Source organism: Colias croceus, chromosome 5 (assembly GCF_905220415.1).
Source record: "Colias croceus chromosome 5, ilColCroc2.1".
NCBI classification, from domain to species: domain Eukaryota; kingdom Metazoa; phylum Arthropoda; class Insecta; order Lepidoptera; family Pieridae; genus Colias; species Colias croceus.
Window position 1 is genome coordinate 8,342,684 of NC_059541.1, and position 10,937 is coordinate 8,353,620.

Below are 10,937 nucleotides of genomic sequence, written 5' to 3' on the forward strand. Positions count from 1 at the left end.
CTTCTAAGCCCAAATCTGTTAACTGTAGTTTTAAGGCTGTTTCTATATGAATAAAGACGATATTTTAAAGCTGGTGTTGTTTTATTTCGTACATAATATGCTATTCAGTTTGTTTTTTTTACCAGCGCAAATCTTAGTTAGGTAATTGAAATAAAATTATTTAAGCGCTTATTACCATTATTGCGATACATAATTGCCATTGATGACTCGTTTTAGTGTCGCCGCACACGAGCCACTCACGATATCCACAAGCGCTGAGGCTGCCACGAGAAGTAGAAGCGTGTAGCAGCCACCGGCGTCAACCGTGTGCGGCGAGTCCATATAAAATGTATGAAAAGTACAAAAAATATGCCGTGCGTGCGGAAGCCCTTATTCGCGATAGTAACTATCAAATTAGGTAATTATTTACAATTATGATAGTTATACCTGTTTAATAGTAGCCTGAAGTTACAACATTACAATTTGATAAATTGCATAAATGCAGGTTTACAAGAAAATCACGACGACACAATTTTTATTTAGTTCATTCATCATTGTATTCTTATTCTATACATTTCATTAGTTCATTGATCGATAGGATCCATTTGTAAACTAAAAACCAAAACAAGACAATCCATAGCGTCGACGTACAAAATAAACCTACACAAAGACTATTGCATACGTGTACACTGTACAGTCTGCTCCGAGGCTAACATTTATTTCAGGGGTCGCACGTACGGTCCGTCTGAGATATTGAGATAAACGAACCGTCACATTCCAATAAAATTCCTAGCACCTACCTATTATTCTATCTCGTACACAGATGTACCTACGTACGACGTATTAATCAAAGAAAAATCTTATAGGAAATCTTTATTTTGAGGGTGATATTGTTATTTTATTTTTTCGGTAGAGTTTTTGTTATTTGGAGTAGGGATAGGTAAAACCTAAATTAAAACCTAAACCTAAATTACATATTAAAAGTTATTTAATTACAGGAAAAAAGATTTCGGGGCTGTAGCTATTGGAAAATGGACTTGTTTTCAGGTGCAATAGGGGAGTGCCTATAGGTAAATACTGAATTTATGTTAAGGACGCATTTACAAATTGACGCGCATCCTTAATGGTATACTAAGTATTATCATATTAGACTGTAAAACTTTCCTTATTAGGTAGTTTTCAGTAATAATTTTTCAGATTAAATTCAGATTGAAAAAACGAGATTAACTTTGCAATATTTCTGTAGATACTTCATTTCCTTTTGCACCGATGCAGATACCAAGTTATGTGTAGAATGACAAAGTTTGCTTCGACACTCCGAGGACTTTAATTTTTCACAGTTCGCAGATGTGTCGCGCAGCTCGTCCATAAAATTTTTATACGAAGGATGTGAGATGTAATATTAGTTTAGAGTTGCAAGACTGTAAGTTATGATGTAATTCTTGAAATTTTTTATTCTGTTTAAATAACTACTCAATACTTAGAATAGATTTTTATTAGATTATAAATAGGAACCAAACCTTCAGCAAATATCAAGCACGTTTAATTAATTGAACGTTTAAAAAAGGGAAGGAAAAATAATCATCCGTATTTTTAAAGATAGCGGGATATCAGCAATTAATTTCGCCTTTAACGAGTGATGAAGAGGGTAGGTTTAAAAATAATTGATAACATCCCACAAACAACGTCGGCGTAAACAAATAAACGCTAAAAGGGGACCGTGTAGAAGCAAAACGCGTTATCTACGAGGTCCGGGGGCTATCAGGGTACTTTTAATTAATATTATGTTTATTGGTTTCATTAATTTCTTCTTTGATTTAATTTATGTAAGAAATTTAAGATTAAATCTTTTTAAAACAAATAACTACCTAAGTATATTTTTTAAAAGGTAGTTAATTTATAATATCATGATTTCTTAAGTAATAGAAATTCTATTTCAATCGAATAATATGTGTTATACTCACACATTATTATATTTGAAGAAAATTGTTACCTACATTATTACGTACTTATAAACTAACTACCAATTATTATCTGCGCTAGATATTTACGAGTTTATAACGAGCGGAACGCTATTGCGTGTTACTTGGTCTGGTTCGGAACCCCCGGGCGTCGGTCAGAGCGGGAGGAAATGAAAAATAAACACTTCCGGGCGTCGCGTGGCGCCGGCCGCGGAAAATGAAGACTGGCGCGACTAGCCTGTGCGTTCACTGTATGAGTATGGAGCTGTATTGGCAGGGTAATAAACGGCAAATCGAGCGAACTCTGAACACCGGTGATAATCAATGTGTCTGTACGTTTAGGTAGATGAGTGGGATTTATATAGTGATATGTACTGGCTTATATTGTAACATTAGTATCCCTTAAGTGTTTTGTTCTATATGATATAATGCTATATTTCTCGACACAATACTTGTTTAATAAGCAGGCAGGCATGGATGCACATAAGAGTCTTGAGCCATCTTGGATTTTCCTTATAATATTATGTGGATAATATATTTTGTTTGTATTAAAAAAAATCTCCAAACTGAATAACTAAATAAGTAGGTAACTTTATAATTTTAGCAAAAACTAAAGAAGTAAATTAATTGTTATTGTATATTTAGAATTTAACAAAGGAAATCTAATAAATGTTCTACGAGAGCTAATTGATAACAGTCTACTTCAAACTCTCATACCGATATATTATAAGACATGCCAGGGAAACATCCCATACGTCTTAGTATCACATGAAATACCTTAATTAATCTAATATCGGTTACAAACCGTACGTCCGTAATCAATCGAGTAATCGATGTAATTAATTGCTTTTGACGTGAATACACGCTAGTCGCTTTGATAAGAGATCTCGATTAATTGATTCGATCATATATGTTACAAATTAGACATAATAGATACCTAAAATATGCTTGCTTATCCTTGAGTATATGCATAGCTCCTCGTTTGAATGAAATTCATTAGATGGTAAGATTAATTAGGCGTTTGATTGGTTTTCATCAATGCAGGATGAGATAATTTCAAAAAGAATTTCGTGAAATGGCTTTATGTTATTTTTTTTTTGAGATAAGTACTTGGTATTGGTATCTGCATTTTAATTCAGAAATCTTTTAAATAAACTGATTACATTTCAAGCCGTAAATTATCTAATATCTATTGATTCATACGTTACAGATTGCCATCTCTTGTTTGAATGGAAGATAAGAACATTGTGATATCTACTACATAATTATATACTTAGTTGTAAAGTGCAATAAAATGTAAAACAGGCTATCGAAAGTTACTTGTTGATTTCAGTAAAAAATTGGCAGCCGTATATAGCTGTTCGGCCTAGAACACGCCAATCTTCGGCAGGAGTGCGACAGTGTTTGCCGAAGGTGTGCGGCAACTCTTTTAGTTTGTGTTGCCAGTAACTTTGATTGAAACTCGCTTTATTCTAGCAAATTGGTAAAACTTCTGCGATTGCTTTTTTTCTTTACTTTGCTGTGTTACCAACTCATATACCTACCCAACAAGCAATGTGTTTAGTGACGTCAGTTTAAAATCAATATTTTGAAGTACCTAGGTAGAAAGAATATGGACTTTTTTCCATGACTTAAATGAAACAAAATATCTTATAATATTGGCATTTGATCATATTTTTTTCAATAAAAATGAAATTACAAGAAGTTTGAATTGTCTTATTTGAATAACTTTATTCTTTCCTAGAAAGACATTTCAAAAATTCGTATGTGCGAAATTACGGATGCGCGATAAACTCTTGGCAAATTCAACAAAGCACGTCGTTGCATTGTGAGTGGGATTTCAAAAGATGCTGTTATATCTACCATCTATAGCTAGGTTTGGACCAATTTACAATCACAGTTGAAAAGTCCTTCCAATAAAAACACCCATTAAAACGCAAAGGAACTTTTTGCCTGTCTGACGTCAGTCTGCTATTGCGAGCATTTTAATTATCTATCGATATACGAGAAGAAATAAGCAAAAACGGTTCACAATGAGAAAATAATAGCGGCGGAGGGATTAGCATTGCGTTCTTCAACGAGCGGTAGAAATATGGAGATGGCATACTTATTTATTCATCAAGGGATGAAGCAGTTGTGTTTGTGTATTGTCTTAAAGAGATTATAATGGGAGAGGAACGTGCTTAAGCATAAAACGTGGAAACAGTGAAAACGGTGGAGAGCACTTGACTTTGACTTTGCAGTTTTGTGACTATTCGTAATTGATTAATTTGCGAGACGTGATGTTTCTGTGCAATCGCTTTATTTTGAAGAATCGATACAAGATAAGACTCTTATATACAGCTAAGACTTACTTAATATAATAAACATACTTGATTTTTTTTCACACAGGTAAATTATATTATAAATATTATCTACAGTCTACACACAGCTAAATTATTAAATAACTCATCGTAAATATAAATAAAAATTCTGAATACTGTTGCGTTTATCTTTTAGTTTCAAAGCTTTCCATGTTTTCGAGCACAAGAGCAATCCATAAAGAATATAGATAACGCCGGCTAGATTCTATCTAGGGCAGAATAACGAGATAGTGGTCGAGATCGTGTATTAAAATTAACTTTGAAAATTGCTTTAGGTATGATATAAAACGGTCTCTATTACCTTTGCCTGTGTTGTTTCTGCCCTACAATAGAAATAGAATAACGCAATGATATATAGAAAGTTGGGAAAATACAACGTTTATTTTGCCTAATATATTCGAGTCACATAAGCAAATATCCGGAGAGCGATGGCTGCTGCGCTGTGAGCGATTATTTATAGTAAGTACAAATTGAGTGACGCGGGTCGAAAAAGGATTCTCTGCGATAAATCAAGAGCTTGGATTTAACAGTAGACACAATTATTCTTACAACTACGATAAATGTTGTGATGGATGACATATTTAATCCTCTCTAAATCTAAATCTCTAAATGAAGGGCTATCATCCCAATAGCGAGAGATCTATTACAATATGAGATTGTAATAGCTTTCCAATTTGAAGATTGTATGATTAGGCAATCTGATGTGGTATTAAATCATGTAAATTTTTGAAACATCTAGAGAAAGAGAGAAATTAGTGGTAGGTTAGCATTGAATGAATTGAACAATTACAAAATATGTTTATTAAAAGTACGTGTTTAGTTGATAACAGTGTAGGTCCTAATCCTATCTTTCAACGTTTTAATTCATAATAAAACAAAAGCCACAAAACTATAAATAAGGGATGGATAAATCAAATCCCTAATAATAATTGAAAATAAATATCGAGTAATATGTTCGGTCAAGTAAATCTTTATTTGATTGCTTCCAATAGAAAGCGGAACGGTTATGGCTAAGAAGCCATTCACGATTGTGGACTGCGGAAAGACGACATTGTGCAATTTTTATAGATTTCCTAACTTCTATGTTCAATTGTATGGAAGGAAATCGAAGGTAATAGACTTTTTTGGTTTTGTATTGTTTTGATTACCTTCAATTCTAAATGTTATTCAAGGAGATAGCAGTTAACAATGTTGTTGAAAAGTAGAACAATTTCATTAATTAGTTTCGGTACCTATATAATATGCATAATGCTGTGCGTTACAATAATAAATTATAAATGGGTTAAGTGCCTACGTAACGCCCCTATACGTAAAAAAATAATGTTATACCTATGAGTTTATTAAGAAAACTACAAGTGAATAAAATTAAAAAATTAGTATCTACTGCTGTAGACATAAGATATCGCCATTGAAAATAGAAACAGATTGTACCTATGTCTCGGCGTCGCAAACTTAAGCTATTATGATGGACAAAAATTGTCGGGCAAAGTTCGGAAAGTTCTAACTAACGGCCCCTTATTGCCTTAGTTGGGACAATATTTTTGTTGAGGTTAGATACGGAGTTTCTAGTTATAACAAGCTATTATGCTCGTGACAAATTTGTGTTATGGGGATATTAAACGTTTTGTTTCATTGCCTTGGCGACGGTTTATTTACGGCCCTTTGTTCTCATATCTTTTTAGCAAATAGAGTAATTAGGTTATAGCGACGCGTAGCGTTACTTTTTATTATTAGGTCCTTTATAATCATTGACATTTTAATGAGATTCTGTTCATTCTTTATGGATCAATTACCTACCTATGTGAAACTTGGAGCAGTTTTTTTTGGAATTTTTTTGACTAAAATTATTGTTTTTGGGAAACGTCTGAAATGAATGTCCATATTATTTTACTCATGATTAGAATATGTTATCCTAATAATTATTATCATTAGGTAAAACCTAATCATTACCTTATTTATATTTTGCAACAAGACAACAAACAACAGTGGGTTTTAACAATAGTATAGTAGAAATTTAAGGTATTATAGGTAATGTTATATAATATATAATTTTTATTGTTACTGTATTTTCATAGTTGTACCCTACGGCACAGCAATGTCTTTTTTCTATTTCTGACTTATAATTTCATACATTATTTCCTTATCACTTTATTGATATTCCTATAACACGCAAGTTCACTGTCAGCAGGCTCGTAATTAAATGAAATAAATGTATTTGCCTTCTCTATAAATCACAACCCTTTTGGTAAAAAAATGCACGAGAAAATATAAAATATTTTCCAGAACTGCCACGTGTCTATATTTTCTCTAATACAATGTTTTTGCCCTTAGGTTTATTCTTTTACTATAATCATTAATAGAATTTATGAAAACTAATGCTGTCACCTATATACTGAAATTATCTAGCTAAAGTTAATGAAAGTAAGTAATTAAATGTTTCTAAAGTAATTTAAACAATGCTATTTCAGCTAAAGATATTACATATCAGTGAATTCTATAGCTTTTTTTTTCATAATGACCATTGACTGGCGACAAACTATATTGTAGCTTATTAAAATTAACTCCTACCTTATATCCAGTAAATATAAAAAAAAAAGTTTACAAAATGAACGTATACTATGGGTATAATGCAGCAGCATCGCGCTGTTTGGTTTATCTCGATCTAGGTGTCGTATTTACTAATGAAGTACGCATATCCAGCCCCTCACAAAGGCTGTCAGGGACAGGGATTGGTTCGTCCGAACAGGTATTAGTCTCATATGACGCTAGATGGCTGTTTTAGAATGACCTCAATGTTTATATAAAGTAAATTTTATGAAATATTAGATGAAGAGTGTTTTTTGACTTTAAAATAATTCATTTTGGTGTTGTTTTAATTGATAACACGTTAAATATAAGTTTCCGCTTCTGTATCTAAATCTATAATATCAAATTATATTGTATAATTTGATATTAACAAAGAGAGAGTAGAGAATTTTACAAGTTTAGAAGCCTTTTACAAAAATATAATTCGAACCAAATATACTAATATTGCAACGTACACGGAAATAGAATGTTCATAAGAGAACTTCAAACAACGCTGTGATATGCAAAAGATGAGTTTGCAAAAGAAATTTCAATTAATTAGTAATTTTATTAACGTTTCGTAGTGCTCTCACTATGGAGGATCCGATAATTAATTGGCCGAGTACGGAATAACTGGCTTTTTGCTTTTGTACCTTTGTAATACGATGACCGAATAAGGGTTCCCTATCGCACTAATTGAAATTAAAAATAATATGCATCAATCGATGAAAATCACTGAAGTTGAAATATGTTAATTCAATGTCGGTTGTTTTAGGATCGATCGGGATGTTGGTGAATAATTCAATGATTCGTTTATGCAAATATGAAATTATTAAGTATCCAATGGGAAATATAGACTATAGTGGTAAATTGTAATCGTGCATTTGATTTTACTGTGAATGATTGAGAAATTCAGTTACACATTATTTAATATCGATGATAATGTGGGCTATAATGAAATTATTATGATTTATGTTGCAACTCAATTACTCTATCCTATCCTATCCAAAGGTTGCCTGGCAGAGATCGCTTATAGCGATAATGCCGCCTATTTAACATGTTATGATTTTCTTTTTTTGTTCTTTTTATTTTCGTGTTTATTCTTTTGTGTGTGTTAGAATTTAAATAAATAAATAAATAAATAATTAATACTCTATGACTCTATATGTATGTAGGTATAGATAATTACTATTACTATTACTTATTAATGTAGGTATGAGTAACAATTACATCGATTGTTAATTATTTTAAGTTCATTCACTCACTAAAATTTTCATTTTATTTACTTTTATTATTAAGTCTAGGTATGCTTTAGCAATAAAAAATGCTACAAACTCTCTTCTACACAACTCAATTATTAATGCATTGTTTGTGCACTAAATTGAAGTTCCTATTATTGATTCAGCAAATAAGCATTGTATTGTAAAAAGTGAAAAGTATAGATTCTGTTGGCCTCCGATCTATTCCCAGACGTATCAGTTTGGTCAGAGCTTTAAAGTAAGTTATATTGGATAAAAACAAGGGTTGCCAATCGTCTCATTGACTCCCAGCGCACGCACTCACTTTGTTAAGAAAACACCATTGGCCCTTTGATGTTGGGGAAACCGAATTTTTAATGCATATCTCCGGGATAAGTATTGATAGATTTTTTTGTTTACGTTATAGATTCTGCCGCTTGACTTTTTGAGCAGCGAAATTTGCGAGGGAAGAATTTTTATTCAGATGGTTTTTGTGGATGTTTGAATATTTTTAGCATCGTGATATATTTTTCATAACAATTTTAATTATTACTACCGTGCTTTTAATCGCATTTAACTTTAAAAGTTGCTTCGAAACTCTCGTTCGGAGTTTTAGAATTTAGGAACGAAATTTCTTTCGGTGACAATAAAAAATGCAATCAAATTACAGCCCCAATTTATTACTCACACTTCCAACTTCAAAATTATTCAAATGCCACCATTATACGGTTACATTTCTTTCAGTTCCGAATTCACGCAAAAACTTGGGCAATTTTTCAAATGAGCGGGCGTACATTTATGAATGTAGGCTTCGATATCGGAATTTCTTATCCTTCATTCATTAGCAAGTTCAATCAGAGGGCCACAGCCTGCGGTTATTTCTGTGCCTCCAGTGAATAAGGGAGTAAGACGAGTTATTCCCTTTGGTTTTTATTGCACCATTGGATTCAGCTCGTCAAAATACACAACATATCAAAAGGTCATATCTCTAGCTGCATCCTAACCCAGTTTTTCGAATGACCCAAACGGTATAAGTAGGGTGTGATAAACGGTATAAGTTACCTTATCCATCATTTTAGGCAATCGCAAAGGAACTATTCGTCTCGAGTCAAAATAACCCACGAACACAAAGACATATGTGAAGTTATACTTTTTGAATAAAGACTTAATTCATTTTGTTCCATCCGTGCTAACACTATTTTAGTATAAACGCAGTTGTGTCATTTTTCTAACATGAGCTTATAGGAACAACTCTTAGTGTCATTGGTTCAAGTGACGACATGAGACAGTTTTGCATTAATGCCGTGTTACTATTGGTCCATTTGAACACTGCACGGAAACAACGGACACTATTCCTTTTTGCTTAATAATATTTTTCAATCTTTTTTTATTTATCAGTTAACATGGGATACTAATAATATTTCTATGGAAATTAACTATTTTTTGCAATAGATATTAAAAATACAGTTTTAATTAACACATTAAGTGCTAATATTATATTCCTTGTTTATATAAATACAGAACGATAATTGAATCATCTAAAAAAAGCCAACAAAAATGTTAAACTTATATTTTCTTCTTATATTTGGGTAAGTTTTATAAAAAATAACTAGTTTTTAATCTTTTTTATTTATTTAATCTAACTACAATAATACTATAATTATAGACGCATAGAAAAAAAATTTATAATCAGTCTTGACAATTATGAATATTGTGTTCTCTCTCATATAGCGTTTTAGCCACTATAATTTGCCTTTTTATAGGAAAAAAAATCCGCAATATCGAAACTATTTTGGTCCTGCATTATCGTAAACATATTATGGATACTGGTACCATATATTTTGAAAAAATTTGGATATTGTCACGTAGAGTCTCTTCAAGTCGTATTTGCATCCAAGGCACCTTCAAATCTGTGCTTAATTTTTTCATAAAATCTTTGCGGCTCATTATTTTTTCTTTATTTATCTATATTATTTTGATATTATAAGATATAGAAATTGTTAAAATTCCATATCATGCCGTAAAATATTGCCACTGACCACCTATAACTTTCCCTGTAAGGTAACTGAACATACCTACAGGAATATGGTTTTCGAGCTTCTCTTATCTCTTAATAGTGCTTGTATCCTCAATGTATAACCACCATGACATATTCGGTTTTTCTCCAGACAACATCTTCAGCCACCCAATCCTCTTGCTTGGAGTCCAAATCCAGCGAAGGACAATAATCGTCATTTACTAAAATTGAAGGTTTTTCGTCCTAGTGTTAAAGTTTTCTGGATCCTATTTTATACTCAATATATAGTATATAATACTATATCATTTAAAACGTGACTTGGAAAAAAAATATTCAAATAAATCAACACAAAATAATTTTTTAAACAATCGTAAAAGTTACGAAAAGCTCAATTATACGTCAAAATGACGTACAACATCCTCTTTACTACAAAATGGTGGAATTTACCGGGATGAGCCAACTATGTACTGCTAGGTCTCGATGGCTAATGAGTTGTTTCTGGATTTCGAAGCGATTCGATGGTAAATATAGAAAAGACAAAGTTATTTCGCCGCGGTGTACATTAAATTTACGTAGATTGGACTTCTAGGGTTAAATGCATAAACACCTAAATGTTGTTTTGTTTTTATTATATCTAATAACGATAAAAAATCCGTTGATTTTATTCGTTTTTCAAACTACGTGCATGGTTGTTCCACTAAAAGGCCTCAATTGAGTCATAAAGTACACAAATTTCAAGCATAATAAGTCGCATCATTTCTATAAAACCAAAACTGGCAATAATATAAGTCGTGTTATGCGACTATGAACATAG